Source organism: Aptenodytes patagonicus, chromosome 1 (assembly GCF_965638725.1).
Source record: "Aptenodytes patagonicus chromosome 1, bAptPat1.pri.cur, whole genome shotgun sequence".
In the NCBI taxonomy this organism is placed as follows: Eukaryota; Metazoa; Chordata; class Aves; order Sphenisciformes; family Spheniscidae; genus Aptenodytes; species Aptenodytes patagonicus.
Window position 1 is genome coordinate 77,327,281 of NC_134949.1, and position 15,366 is coordinate 77,342,646.

Genomic DNA, 15,366 nt, shown 5'->3' on the forward strand with positions numbered 1-15,366 from the left:
TTTGGCATCCTGTAAAGTGGACACTCATTAAAGTAGCATAACTATTTAAAAAGATGAATTAAAGAGAAAACAAAACTACTTGGAGGGGAGTTACAAAAATGAGAGAGCCAAACGCTCCTCAGCAGTGGCAGATGGTATAAGATGTGGAGGTCACAAACTGTTCTGGGAAGTCCAGATTGCACATTAGGATATGTTTTTGGTGGGACAGTGGAAGAACCCTGGAGTAGATGCCCTTGGAGGTTTTCAGGAACTTGCTAGACAAGATGACCTATTGTAGTGTTCATGGTAGCCCCAGTTCCAGTGGGCGTTTGGACATGATGATCTACAGAGGCCCCTGCCAGCCAATGTTGCTGTGCTGCAGGTTTACAGGCACAAACAGACTGTGCATCTATGAGTATCCATGCACCAACACAGGCTGGGGGCCAACCAGCTTGAAAGCAGCTTTGCAGAAAAGTACTCGAGGGTCCTGGTGGACACCAAATTGAACATGAGCCAGCAATGTGTCTTTGCAGCAAAGAAGACCAACAGCATCCTGGGTTGCATTAGGTAGTGTTGCCAGCAGGGCGAGGGAGGTGATCTTTCCCCTCTACTCAGCATTAGTGAGACACATCTGTGGTGCTGGGTCCACTTCTGGGTTCCCCAGTAAAAGCAAGACATGGGTGTACTGGAGCAAGTCTAGTAAAGGGCTGCAAAGATGGTTAAGGGACTGAAGCATCTGTCATACCAGGAGAGGCTGAGAGAGCTGGGATAGTTTAACCTGAAGAAGAGAAGGCTCAGGGGGGACATTATCCATGTTTATAAATACCTGATAGGAAGATGTGAAGAAGACAGAGCCAGACTCTTCTCACTGGTATCCAGTGAACGGACAAGAGGCAATGGGCACAAAATACAAAGGATTCCATCTAAAGATAGGAAAAAACTTCTACAGTGAGGGTGGATAAACACTCCAACACTGGCACTGGTTGCCCAAAGATGCTGTGCAGTCTCCATTCATTGAGATATCCAAAACCCAGCTGAACACATAAAAAGAGTGCAGTAGCGATTTGCATTATGGTGTACAACACTGAAAAGGATGTTGCATCCTCTTTAGCCCCTATAGTAAAGTCTATCCTCAGTCTTTTTCAGGAGCGTAGCTGAAAGAGCATGGAAACAAGAACTGTCCTACTCATGTCCAAACGAAAAATGACATCTTCTTTCAGCTCTGCTTTTATGCTTAGAAATGTTGGCAATTTGGTCATGGTGGTCAAAGATTGCCTTTAGCCCACCATGCCCTGCCTTGCAAAGGCTCTTTTTCTCCCCTGTCTCTGCTTGGCAGGAGAGAAGGAGGATGAGGAAGAGCTTGGCAGGGCCCTGAGGGCACCAATAGGCCTTAATTGTCCTGTCCAGCCTCACCTGGGGCATCTACCCACAGCCTCTCGCAGGGGCCATGGGGCTGTTTAAGCTCAAGCCTGGGCTTCAGACCCTGCCAGACCTACATTGTAGGTGTGCCTGTCTTTAGTTCCAGCTATGCTGGCCCTGGACACCCTTGGTCTGGACCAGGCCTGACTGCAGACCTGCAACATTGTTCTGGACTTGCTTGGTGATCACCAGCTGAGTCTGACCCTCATTATTGACACTGGACCTAATCCAGACTTCCTAACTCATGTTCCCTTGGACCTGCCTCATCACCACAGACTCGCTTGGTGATCTGGACTCTTGGTTGACCCCAGCTGTCATCCCCAGGGCTGCCTTGCTCACCTTGCTTGGAGGCCGTGGGACAGGGCCTGGCTGGTGAGGCCCCAGTCCTGCTGGCCATGGTATCATGCTTGGCTTCCCATCCCTTGGGGAGCAGCCAGCCCCTGCTGAGCCCTGACAGATCAGGAAGGAGAACTGGTGGCACACACATTGTTGCCTACTGGGGAAACCTTACCTGGGCAGCTAGTTAGGCAAACATGGAGCTGTACAAGACTTGCTAACTCTAAAAGTGGGAAAAAATGCAGCTTGTAAGAACTGCATTCTTACTGAATGAACTCTCTCTTCTTGGAGAGAGCTGGACAAAACTATAGCAACTCAATAGGAACACGTGCCTGGTGAAAATGTCCTAGACCATTCAGACCTGGCCCCAAGTGACTAGCTCCCCTCCTCCATTAACAATTTATGGAGTTATATCTTACTAGCTGCTGCTTTGCCACCACCGCTTACATCAAGAAAATAGGATGTTATGTCCACAATATGCCTGTAAATGTGTGAAAAAGGCTCCAAACTGGGGTCCTGTCAGATCTAGAGAACAAAAGACTAACAGAAGAGACACAGAGCATTCCCTTTCAAAGACATTTCTCTTCTGAAAGTCTTTCAAGGGTTCCTCTTTCTTCTGGAAATACCTTTTGAGACTTTTGCCTTCATGTACTCTCTGTGAGCCCATAACACTTTGGCCTGCAAAGGTGAAAGCTTTGTGTTGTGACTTCCAAGAATGACTTGGTCCATAAGCTGTAAAAGCCTTGTATAGCATAGGTGTGTGCATGTTGACACTGGAGATGTGGATCTGACTCTTAATTCACTGTGTATATCTGACCTAATTTTAAATTTGGCACTGCCTTGGCACTGCCAGCACTCTACTGGCAGCAGCCTGGAGCTCACAGCAGGCTTCCAAACCATCCTGACAAGGAGGGCACCTGCAGAGGTGATTATCTGAACTGATCTCTGGGCTACTCTGTCTAGGCTGCTTCCTATCATCAGTCTCACAGGGCAGTTAACCTGTGAGAGTCAGGATGGTATTTCAGCAGAGGATGCATGGGGCCAGAGCTAGTGTGGTAGGGAGTAGGGTCCCCTCTGTCCAGTAGCAGAGGAGCAGCAAGCCCAGTTTCCCAAGGCGCTCTTGCTTTATATCTGCCACTTCCTTTGCTGGCCCCATTCCTGGCAGAGGTGGGAAGCACCCAGCCAACTCCAGCCCCTCCTCTTTGAAGCAGAAAAAAACCCTAATTTTGCTTCTGCAGCTGGGATGCCTGGAGACAACTCTGTTGTCACCAGTTTCCAGGCTGGATGGTTTAAAACTTGCTCCAAGTTGTCTACATTAAAGTCCAGTCACAGAACTGCACAGAGATCAGCAGTATAGACTTACTCTGTCATGCAAGTGAAATAATACACGATGTTCAAACTGACAAATGAGATGTCCCTGTGTCCCCTAAACAGTGGAAACAGTAAACATGCAAACAGGACGTGGCATAATGAAAAAGTGAGTAGCCAGACAAAAATATCTTCACTTAAAGGTATAAAATAAATGTTCTCTAAATCTTAGCAATTTTGTGTATTTTTCACTAGTAGGTAAGCTTGGAAAGACCTCAATGACCCTCAATGAGTTGGGGGTTTGGGTCTCTTTTCAGTTTTTAAAGAGTAAATATCACACGTTCAACTCTAAGCAAGAGCAGGAGCTGGGACAGAGACAGATCATGATAAGGAAGCATCTCCATCTCTGCTCTTGCTGCTACCCAACACTGGTGTCAGTGGGCCTCGACTGAGGCCTGGAGTGACAGAAGATTGTGTGGGTCAGGTTCGAGAACCTCGAAAAAACAGACACAAAATGAGCACCTTTGAATATGTATCTTCATTTGTCTTCAGTTATCTGTAGCAGGCAATAAGAATGACGAGTTGGGAAAGGGAAGGAGTCCACTAACAAGAACTTCTTACGTAAGTTTGTATGTCCTCAACTTGGAAATAAAACTCCAATGAACTGTATAGTCCCCACAACTGAAGAAATCAGATTTTTGTCTATTGCTGTTGCAAGTTAAATGCTCTCAATTTATTTACTAGCTGATATAAATTGCTGAAATATGCAGACGGTCATCCCTGAGCAAGATAACAACATGAAAAACTACAAGGAGCTAGAGATAGCAAAGGGGCAGTAATGTATATGCAGCTGGCAATCCCTGACCTGTGGCTACACTAACAAGATAATAACATGAAAAATGGCAGAAATGAGAAACATATGTAACAAAGGAGGGGTTCTGACAAAATGGAATTGATGACTGAGGTAGAAACTATTAAAGCAGCGATATGATAAGAAACAAAAAGAGTAACAGGAGGGACGATGGGACAACAGTTAACCAGTGTGGGTTGTTTATTTGGGAGGGGAGGAGCATGGGAAAGAGGAAGAACCTGGGAGGGTGAAAAGGGGACTATAAGGGAATGCAAATGATGTAACAGGAACTGACTGGAGGTACCTGCAACAGCCCTGCACTTGATCTCTGCAGTTCAGAGGACAATAAACCTTCTGTTTCGACCTTACTGATGTTTGACTTGCGTCCCTGGTCAGGAGGGACCTGGCGTATTTTTCCTTGTCAGGGCCTTCAGTCTTCGCCCCAGTTATGTTGTAGATAGTCCTGTGCCCAGCCCTGTCTCTGGCACTGTTTCCCAGTTGGATCTCCGATCCGTGTTGTAGGTAGCTTGTATCCTGTCTCCTGGACAGACCTCAGATCTACATTGTAGTCTTGTCTCCAGCTGTGTCTCGTGCTGCTCCTGACTGGACTCCCTGGACAGACTCCAGACCTCACCATCACCTTGCCTTGCCTGGGACTGTTGATGGATGCTGCACACCCTGTTCACATACTGTGGGACTGTGCCCTGGCCAGCGAGGGTATTATCTGTGCTGTGGTCACCCTTGGCCCCAGCTTGTCCTCAGTCATGGAGAAACCCTGCTCTTGCTGCTCCCTGACTCTACCTAACACCAACAAAGGAAGACCTAGAAGGTACCACCTAGTATCAGCATGACTTCACATCTTTGTCTCCTAGCATAAATGAAATTACTCTCTAAATTACCTTCCGGATCTTATTTATTGACCAGTTGTTCACGTCTGAAATATTTTCTTCCAATAAGAAATTTCTTCAGCTTCTCTGAAGAATTTGGTTGGTGTTTGCTTTTGTTGCATCTTCCCTTTCCATATTCGCTGCCATGATGTTTTCTTAGTATACAATACTTAGGGTGCAGAACCAAAGGCTTCAGGCCTGATTTTACAGTTGCTCCATGGGTCACTCCTCTGCCTCTACATGCAAAAGGATAGGAGTCTCGTTAAAGAGTAGGGATTCCTAGTTAGTTCAGCTGATGAGAAATTTCCAGCTAGTGAAACAACCCTAATATATGCAATCTCTTTGGAAACAGCCTTGGAACTATTGTTTTTACTAAGAAATGCTACTGTCCCAGGGAGACAGGAGACTAGTTAAAATCATAAGAAATCTAAGGGAGTTTTCATCCATGCTTACTCTTTTTTGTATGCACTCCCTATCACCAGGCTGCTTGCTTTAATAGACCCTCACAAATCTAGGCTAGATATTTGACTTCTTCTTGTCTTTCCAAAGCTACTTTCTTTTGTCAGTAATCCTTCTGAGTATACTGATTTTTTCAACAGTTTTGAGTTAACTCAGGTGGTCAAGCTGTGGCCATGCATGGCTAATTATAGTGGAAGGAGAAAAATGAGTACATTGATTAACATTCTGTTCCTTTTGGAGAGACAAGGAAATTACTTTGGCAGCTCCAGATTCACTGACACCCTGCTGGCAGCTTATTGCCCCTGTTTTCTGAATTGCAATCATTTTTGAAAAATGTGGCTGCTCCTTGACTGTTGACTGGGAGGGTGAGAACAGAGTTCCGGGGATTTGATGTTTGATGCCGTTTTAAAAAGCTTTTCTTCATTGGGCCCCCTGTGGCCTTTCTCCATAGCAGACTTGAGCACTGCAGGCTTAATTACTCACTCTGTTTCCATTCGTGCACAGCAGCCTCTGCACAGGGCTCTGCGCTCCTGAGGACTCCAGAAGAATTTCATCGGACGTAACGACAGTCGGAGAGATCCAGCATTGTACAACTGGTCCTGCTAACTGTGCCTGGGATGACTGTTCTACCCCTCCATGACATTATACTTATTCAGAGACAATGCAGAGAAGGCTCTGGAATAAGTGCACGGAAACCAGGAGATCCTTTGCTGGCTTATATTAAGACCTTAAACATATCTTTTTTCTTTAGGGTTCTGCCTCATCTTTATCAGACCCAACTGTTTTCTTCATGCTGTGACAATTAATTGGATTATTTCCATTTAAAGATCCAAGCGCACAAGATAACTGGAATAGAACGGAATTGTTTTCCTTTCTCTGCTCTCCCTCATCAGTAGTCTAAACAAGTGTGAGGCTGCATTAAATTTGTAACTATTTTGTTAGCTTGGAATCACTTTCTTCTCTCCTGCACAGGGAGGTTGTGCTTAGATCATTATATGCCAGTGTGTGGTTGTGGTATATTAAAAGTGAAAACTCTAGTTATATAATTTATGTTTTCAATTACCTTGATAGTGAAAAAGAAGGACAACAAAGGTAAGTCTCATGAAGAAGAGCAGCAAAAAAGGAAGGAAATTACGGCATGTTTACATATTTTTTACTACAAAAGTAGCATAAAAGGCTGCCTAATCAAATCTCTGTGCTGAGAGGCTGAATTGGGAAGATGATAGTATCATTGCAAGCTCTGCCTGCAACACAGGTGCGACTTCAAAATGTCATCCCATTTATTATGTATGGCTTCACAGGGTGATTTCTCAATTTCTTATGGGCTTGACCTACAAATGCAATGGTTGACCAGTTCCTCTCCTTAGTGAACTTTGAAAACTATTACTGAAATGCTAAAACTGTTGCTGAAATGCTTACAGTAGTTAGCACTTCATTTGGGAACCTTCAGAGGGTCACTTCTGAGATGAATGGGAGAAGCACACGCTCATCTCTGTGTTCGCATTGCACACTGGCTGAACATTCAGGCAGATACTCTACTGTGTAGGGCAATAGCATGTAGCGTTACTTGTTCTTTATTGGCATTAAAACTTAAGAATGCAAGTGATCTTGCTGACATAGGCCAGTACACTCGACATCTTCACGTGCCAGATTTAATTACACTGACTGTGTGTGTATGTGTTCGTGCCTAGGACAGACAAATGGACAGAGTCAGAGACCCCACAAAACCAAGAACTGATTCTTGATAGTTTATCAAGACTTCACCAGCAGCACAATTCATCTCTTACTAGAAAAAAGAGTACATTTTCTGGATATTTATAGGGACTGCATGAGAGACATGAGGAAACTGATTCTTATACCCCCATTTCAAATTAGAATTACACTTGGATTTTGAAATATTTTGTCTAGAAACTCCTACTTCACATGAGGTGATACATGTAGCTAAGCAAATTTGCGAAGAAGCCAGCTCATTTAAGAACTGATCTTTGCCAAGTTGAGAACTGTTATTTTTATATCCCTGTAGATTTTTACTGCATTTAATTGATGTGCGAGAAATACCCAGACCTCAAGAGCTGACAGCTTTGCTCCTGCAAAGAGTTCTCTCTCTCTTTGTGCAGCAGAGCCAAAGTTTACTGTTTACTGCCAAGGTTAGAGAAGTGCCCTTTCTGCAACTTTGTCAGTAAACAGTGCCTTCCTCACTAGCAGCCTATAGCTTTGAGGGAGGAGCAGAGGTGTAGGAGAAGCACAGTGATGGTAGAAACAGCAAGGGTTCAAGCACTTGTCTTCAGTGCTGGCTGAGAGGCAACACCTCTCAAGAAAGAACTAGATTAGTGTTAAAAATTCAGAGGGGACTTCTCATGTTATTAAACAGCAAGCAATAGGGAAAATACCCCCTATACTGTTCAGTAAGGAAGAGTCCGTAATGAAAGACGTCACAAGGACATGCTTCACACACACTGGAAACAAAGGAGAAGCTGTGCCAATCTGTTAATGGGTTGGGGAAATCTAGTAGGAATGTGCAGGGACAGTCAGGTACGCTAAGGGGACTTAGGGAATAGGGAGGGCTCTAGGGAATGGAGCTGGAAGACTGAGGGAAAGGACTGGAAATGTAAATCAAGAATGCAGCAGAGCAGGGATTGCATCTTTGTGTGCATATTTAGGATGGAGTTTTCAGGCTTTCAATTAGTCCATTGAAATGGAGGGTAGTGGGGGAACAAGGCAGAGGAAATTAAATAACCAAAGCACTTGACTTAACCCCAGGATTTCATCACCTCCTCCTTCTTTTCCGGACTTAGGGTTTTGTGAAAGTTTGGGAGGGGACAGCTGATTTAAGATTTTTGAGCACTTAAGAGCTTGCAGTGCTGCATTAGTCTTGGATTAGCTTAGCTTTGGGTAAGAAATACCTCCAAAGTTCTTTCTGGTGATCCCTTCACACTGTCCTTACTTCTTCCATCATGGAAAGAGCGGGTCTGCTCTTGAGACTCCTTGATCCTTGGAACCGTGGTTCTCTCAGGCTATCTGTGACCCTTGCTCTAGCCTCTTCCCTCACCAAATCCTTCTCCCTTCAGTGCAGCTCCTCTGAGGTATCTACAGCTGGACCATGCATCTTAGCAACAGAGTGCCTGAACATGAATGCAAGCTTATGTTCTAAGCTTATACCAGCCACTTTTGGACAAGTCTTTCCTGGTCCTAGAAACATTTCTTTACAACCCCAGTGATGTTTTATCCCGCTTCCTTGTTACCCGTCCTCTTCTTGCCTTCCATGCTGACTCCATACTTTGAGCTACAGACTCTGAAACCAACTGCAGGTTTTGACTCCCCTGCAACTGACCATCCATACATGAAGATATCAAGAGGGAGAGAGGCCAGAAGTCCATGGCCTTCAGGCAGGAAGCTTGTCACTTTGCGTAGGCAAACTTCAGCCCCATTCTGTGTGACCAGACACACAACCCTATCCTGTGACCTGAAGTGTGGTGTTTAGAGTTACAGTAGAAGAAATATGGCAGGTCCAGTTCCAGTCAGGTTAGTCTCCATGCCTCCTGTGCCTATGTTCTTGTCCTTGGTTCTCCTATGAGAGCTACACTATGCTGTGATGCCAGCCATCCCTTCCAAGCAAGAATGTCCTCTCCCTAGGCTGTTCCAGAAGCCCGTGTTCAATGGGATAGCTCCTGTGAGTATAGAGACTTCAGTATCATCAGACCCTAAAATAGATGCATTAGGATTGAAAAACAGAGAACAGAATGTAATAGCAAGTTGCATCATTTCGTTTACATCTTGTTCCAGTTTCTTTTTTTCTTAATTTATTTTAAGAGCTTTATGTCATACACAAAAGCTGAACTAGATAGATATATAGCAAAGACAAACAGAAAGCAGACGTTAAGTAAGAATGCAGAGGGTGTGGTAAGCTTGCAATATACAGATGATCTCCCATGTATCAGGGTAATGTGAAAATAACAATGGATCTAGCAAAGAATCTGCAGAGAATCTTTGCTAAGAGGAAAAAAGCATATGGTCACTCCTGAGACAGTGTAAGAACAGATCAAATGTATTAACTAAGAATAAAATGTCTGAAGAATAGGAGTATTTTTGTTAAATATATTGTTTTGTATCTTTGGGGTTGGCTGTAAAGACTGTCAACTTCATTTTTCTCCAGAATTTTAAAGAAAGGACAATGCTGACTATGCTAACGGACAAAGAATATTGAGCTTCTTTAATAATTAAAAATAGTTATTATTAGTTAGTGTTTTTGCTAACTTTTTTGTTCAAGTCTTTCCGTGTTTCTTTGTTTATGGAAAAAGATCATGTACTAAATATGTCTCTTGCAAGTCCACTAAGGATTTTCTCCAAAGAGAATCCAGGAATAATATTTTAAGAGATGACGTTGTTTAAGTGAACTCAGCTATAAATATTTTAATTGCTTACAAAATGAATCAAACTTGTCACATCCTTAACTCCTGCATGAGGAATTTGGTATCTCCGTGCCAGGAAGAACCATGCTGTGGGTTCCAAATTGCCTGCAAAAGTCACAGCCAAGCCAGAAGTTCATGCTAAAAAATAATAATACCTACATAGGAAAGAAGTAATTTAAATGGTATTGAAAATTAGCAAAAAACTGGTTTTGCAAGGGTAGTTGTGAATTGCTAAGACATTCAGGATACAAGTTAACAGTCTGCAAGGTGACTATAGTAATTTCCTTGATTTTGTATAGCTGAATGAGTTGCTTTGTTCCTTAGACTACGCATATGGAAACACAAATGGTTTCCCAGTGACATAGATGCTATTAATATATAGCAAATTATCTGGGCTTTCAGGAAAGTATAAACTAGAACTTTCTAAGAAGGGATGTGGAGATACCAACAGTCTGTAGTTGCCTGTATAGAACAGAGCTGTATTGTTGCAAATGCCTTCGAAAGGAAGCTCGTTTAAAAACTTAACTAATGTTACTTACTTGCTGACATTGCTTAACTTTGTTACTATTTTTAAGAGACATAGCAAATGGTGTATTCTGCCTTCAAACTAGGAGGTGAGGCAAGAAGTATATGCCCCTGAATAAATTCATGGTTCATCCACACCTTGAATAGGGAAATTCTGGTCTCTTTACTTCCAAAAATGTAATAGAAATGGAAAAGGTTCAGAGATGGGAAACAAGGATGATGAAAAGTGTGGAATGGCTTCCAGGCTAGGACTCTTTAGTCTGGAATAAAGACAACTGAGAAGAGACAGGATATAAAAAAAAAAGAGTAGCACTGCCAGAACGGACATGGATCGATAGTTCACTGTCTATGCTGACACCCAAACCAGGAGCCACACCAAGATGCTCTCAGGAACCAGGTTCAGGACAAGCAAAAGGAGGTGATTTTCACACAACAGACTGTGGAACTCCCGTGTTCTGTAGATGCAAGAGGTTTACAAGGTTTCAAAAGGAGACTACACACGCACTTGGAAGAGCAACCCCTTGGAGTTACTATTTAGACAGACCACATCAGGCTCAGGATAGGTGGAGGGTGGGAGGTTTTTAAAGGAATCCATCGTGAATTTGTTCTGTTCTTCCTTTTCCCTAGGTGTCTGCCCATGATCACCAGGAAGACAGAAATGTGACCTAGACAGAGCCTGGGTCTGAACCAGTGCAGACATTCCTATGTTGTTACGTCTTTTTAAATATTGATGACAGTTTCCTAAATATGGAGCCAGACCTAGGAAACAACTAGGTAATGTTACTTCTGTGAACAGTCTCACAGAAGTAAACCCAATCAGTTTCAGTGTTACCTAATTCTTCAAGAGTTTGCAGGCCCAAGATCTTCTTAATTGTCTAATTCAACTGTGAAACATTGCATATGAAGTACAACCGTATGTGCCTCCTTCTAAGTTTGCATTCTGCCTACTAAGAAATTACATCTTCTTGATGTAATGCTGCAGCATTTTCTAACTGTTTGATTCACTTCTGTGCCCCACAGGAATGAAGCAACTAAAGATCTACAGTACATTCAGCAGGTGTGAAATCTTGTCAGAATTGTATAATAGCATGGTAAGTGTCATAAAACAGATTAAAAGATTTGTGTTTTTTCCTGGCCTTCTACGTATTAAACAACAAAAACATGTACTTTTGTTATTTAGGCAGATCAGGGAGTTACAAGTAAAATTTGGATTAAAAATAGTATCAACAGCAGCTAAAACAATCATAATAAGACATTGGAAAATTTGTGTGAATGTTTCTGTATGACTTGCACTATGCTTACCTAGCTCTGCATTATTTCTTGACCAGTCTTAAAAGTTTTGGTATTTTTCACTTATTTTGAAGAAATACAACTGGCTTATATTGTATAAAAAAACAGTAAGAAAGCAAGAAAGGAAAGTCAGAATTGATTCCTAAATGTTACATTGATTAAGTAGTTAGTTGCAAACTACTTGTAATGCCCCCTGTGAATTAAACATTTACAGGTTATTTCTGATGCTGAGAAGGACCTTTCATGGTTAAAAAAAAACCAGAATCTTTCCAAGAGACATCTCCAGCATGACTCTGATATAGCAATTTGTATTTGTTACACCAATTGACTGCAGAAGAAAGAAATGTATGTCAAAACCTCACATAAATGTCCTTTCAGAGACAAGATATCCCTCTTTTGAATTACAATCATGAGGACAATACTGTTTCGGTTTGCTACAGACCTTCCTCTAAGTTTTTTGAAGACTTCAGATGTTCAGTGGAATTTGAGAAGAGGTATTTAGGCTTTTGTGTTTGCCTTTAATTGCTGCGCACCAGGGTGTGTCCTGACGCTGCAGCCGGAACCGTCTGAGCAGAGGGTGCTGAACCTTTTGCTGCTTGTTGCAACTTGCAGGACCGGAACATTATAAAGTCTGCAGAATAATGCACATTTAGAGCAAAGATTTTGTTTCAAAATGTTTTTCTAAGTCCTATGCCTGGCAACTTAAACAGATGTTGCCCTTCTACATAGTGAATAGGTTCTTATACCTCTAAATTAAGGGCTAACTCTGCAAGTATGCACAAACAGAAGTTATTGGGCAAACACTGTTGTTTATAACTGTTAAGTTGCATCACAGTTTTTGTTAAAACCTTATGTATTTCTGTCAACTCTCCGCACTTCATTTGCCTGCACAGAAATTATTTGCAGGTTTGGTTCTGCCATGGTTCATTTCAGGATGATCATTTGGTTGTAACTTTTTTTAAGTAAGTGTGCAGATCTTCAAAGACTACGGACATGCTTAACTGTATTCACATTAGGTGTCCCATTGACTTCAACTGCAACAGTGGTGATCCCATTGCAAGATCAAGTAAGATAACTTTCTATGTCTGTAGTTATGTAAAAAAAAAAAATTAATTAAAATAAACCATGTCTGTTTTGCAGCGGAAAATCCACTAACATAAATACTTTTAGTTTAGTTTTTCCATAGGTCTCTTAAGTAACACCCAGTCCTATTGTTACAATGTTGTTCTCTTTTTAATTGCACTACTATTTAGGAAAACTCACAATTCTGACTTATGAGGAGAGTTATATGGAATTACAAGGAAAACTTACAGTGTGAACAGACATTTATCATTCCCCTAAAATAAGAGACTGGTTCTTTACATGCCAGTATTTTTTGTAGTCTTAGGAACCATTTGTTTTCCTTTCCTCTTATGAAAATAATTAAATTAATAGAAGTTTGCCCCACTTCCCCCCTCACACACACACATACACAGGACCAACAAAACTCAGTAATTTTCCACTGGAACAACAGTCTTTCAGTGTCTGCCATCTGCTGTGCTGGCAGGACCCACAAGAGTAGCAGCAGCAAGTCAGGAACTGTAACGTCATGTTGTGAATATTCATTCAATTTTCATTGTCACAGCCGGTCCTCATCGTCTCCGAGACTGACCTTGCCTCCCCCAACTTCCCTTTGACAGCTTTAGAGCAGGGGAGCAGACAGAAGCAAGATACTGAAATCGAAACTCTCTAACACCAGAAATCCCCAGTCAGTCCCCGTTCCTGTTGGGGGGGGCAGAGGTGTCTATCACTCCCATTTACCATTGTTATTGATAAAGATTTTTAAAGACTTTTGCTCTGAGAAGAGTGCTTTAGTGAAACACTGCTTTTCTAGATCCATAACCAGTTTATTTTGAATTTACTTATCATAGTGTAGAGTGTCTTTTCCCCTCTTGCTAATTCTTTTTCTGGGTTAGGTGTCTGTGCTTTCAACACTGCAACATGGTAAATGGGAGTGCACAACTTCATTACCGCAGGCTCCAAATGTGGAAACGGAGTTCAGATATCACAAAAGGCAGTCCCTCCAGGAAGCACTCCTGCATCGCATTCAAGTTAAAACATGCTAATTTTAGGCTTCTGTTATTTCAAACCTACCAAATCTAATGCTCCTGAAAACCAGTCTCAGCAGGTAGGTCCACAGAGCTCAGGGAGGTCCATGGTGAATTTCCTGGCTCTGCCTGCAGGCAAAGGGGACATGTAGATACACTTGCAGGTCCTGAGACTGTAAGATCTTTGGGCAAGAAATCTGCTTTAGTGTACAGAGCTCCTAAAACCCTTGTCTCTACATAAAGACTAATGAGGTAAAACAAATTAAATGCGGCTGCCAAATAAGTCCTTTTCATCAGCAACTATCAAGTCAACTGATGACACTAGGACAAACTTTCACTACCTTCCACGTGTTGCATGTTGTGACAGAATCAGAAGACGGTTGTACTTTGTCATTCTTTCAATCTGAGCTCAGATTTGCCTTCTAGGTAGCTGGCTTTGTAAGAAATCTGTATCACTGGCACCCTTGGGATAACAGTTCTCCCCATAAATGCTGCTGCTTTGTTTTATGATCAGGTGGTACTAAAACCAAAGCAGGATTTCACTTATCTTCTGCCTGAGCTAGTACCCTTGTACTTCAGCGGTGGGACAGAAGGATATAAAAGCAAAAGGCCTGCAAATGCACTATTTCCAGTTAGTTCTGCTGTCTTCTGTTTGAGCACCTGGGCACCTACATATGCTCAAGGCAAGTTTAACAGTGCCCTCCTGGCTGTGAGATCCCTTCACAACTACAAGCCCTTCGGTGAACCCCTACCGCCAGAGCCTGTTGAGAGCGAAGGTTTAAGCCGGCTGCTTAGACTGAAGAGACAGGCAGTCCCTTCGGCCCGCGGGGATCCGGGGCAGGCGGGCGGACCCGGGCAGCGGCTGCGCTCCGGGAAGAGCCGGAGGCGAGGCCGCTCGCTCCCGGCCGCCCCTCCTGAGGAACTTTCGGCTGTTTTGAAGGAGGAGAAGGAACAGCCTGGGCGCCCGGCGGTCGGGGGCCGGAGGACGCGGGGCGCGCTGGGGCTCCCGCGGCACCTGCCTGCGGGGCGGGGCGGGCCGTGCCGCTGGCGGGCGGCGGGAGCAGCCAATCGCGGCCCGGTTCGGCGGCGCCGGGATCTCGCGAGAGCCGCCGAGTAAACATCCCTCCGCCGAGGCCCTCCCGCCGCCCTCCCCCTCCCCCTCCTCCTGCTGCCATTAGCGCGGAGGAGGGGGCCGTGCTCGCAGAGGCGCCGGCTGCAGGCAGCGAGCGAGGAGCCGGCGGGAGGGCGGCGCGGAGAGGTGAGTGCAGCGGTGAGCCGGCGCAGCCCTCCGCTGTGGGGGCGCCCCTCGGCTTGGCCCGGCCCGGCCCTCTCCCCGGCGGCGGCCGCCGGAGGCGTGGGAGCAGCCTTCCCCTGGCGTGGTGCGGGGGGAGAAGGGACCCTGTCATTGGAGAGTGGAAATCTCCCTCTGCCTTCCCTCTCCTCCTTCCTTCCCCCCCACCGTGAGGCAGCAGGAGCAGCCATAGCCGTAGAGTCTGAGGGAGGACAGCCTTAGCCCCGGCTGCTGCTCAGCCCGGGGAGGAGGCGGGTGGATCGGGGGTGGCTCCCGGCTTCGGAGCCGCCAGGGCAGTTTGCCCGCCTGCCTCCGGCGCGCTGCCCCTCAGGTGACTTCTCCCCCTGCCCCCAGCGGCCGAGCCGGCGGGCGAGCAGGGGCTGCCGCAGCCTGACAGCGGCACGAGTTGCCCGAGTTCGTCCGTCTCCCCGGCTTGGGTGCCGCCAGCCGGCGAGGCGCTGGGGTGCCCCGCCACGGCCGCCGCCGCCAGCCGCTCCGTCCCCCGGGGGGGGGAGCGACGGTTGAA

General features: G+C 44.8%; 1 protein-coding gene across 1 annotated transcript in view; it reads left to right on the forward strand.

Annotated features, from left to right (window-relative positions):
- The first annotated feature begins 14,730 nt into the window (after window positions 1–14,730).
- STK38L (serine/threonine kinase 38 like) overlaps window positions 14,731–15,366 on the forward strand; it is a 53,214-nt gene continuing 52,578 nt past the window's right edge. The window contains exon 1 of the mRNA XM_076343445.1: window positions 14,731–14,807. The gene's annotated coding sequence lies outside the window, so the exon portion shown is untranslated. The remainder of the gene's footprint in view (window positions 14,808–15,366) is intronic.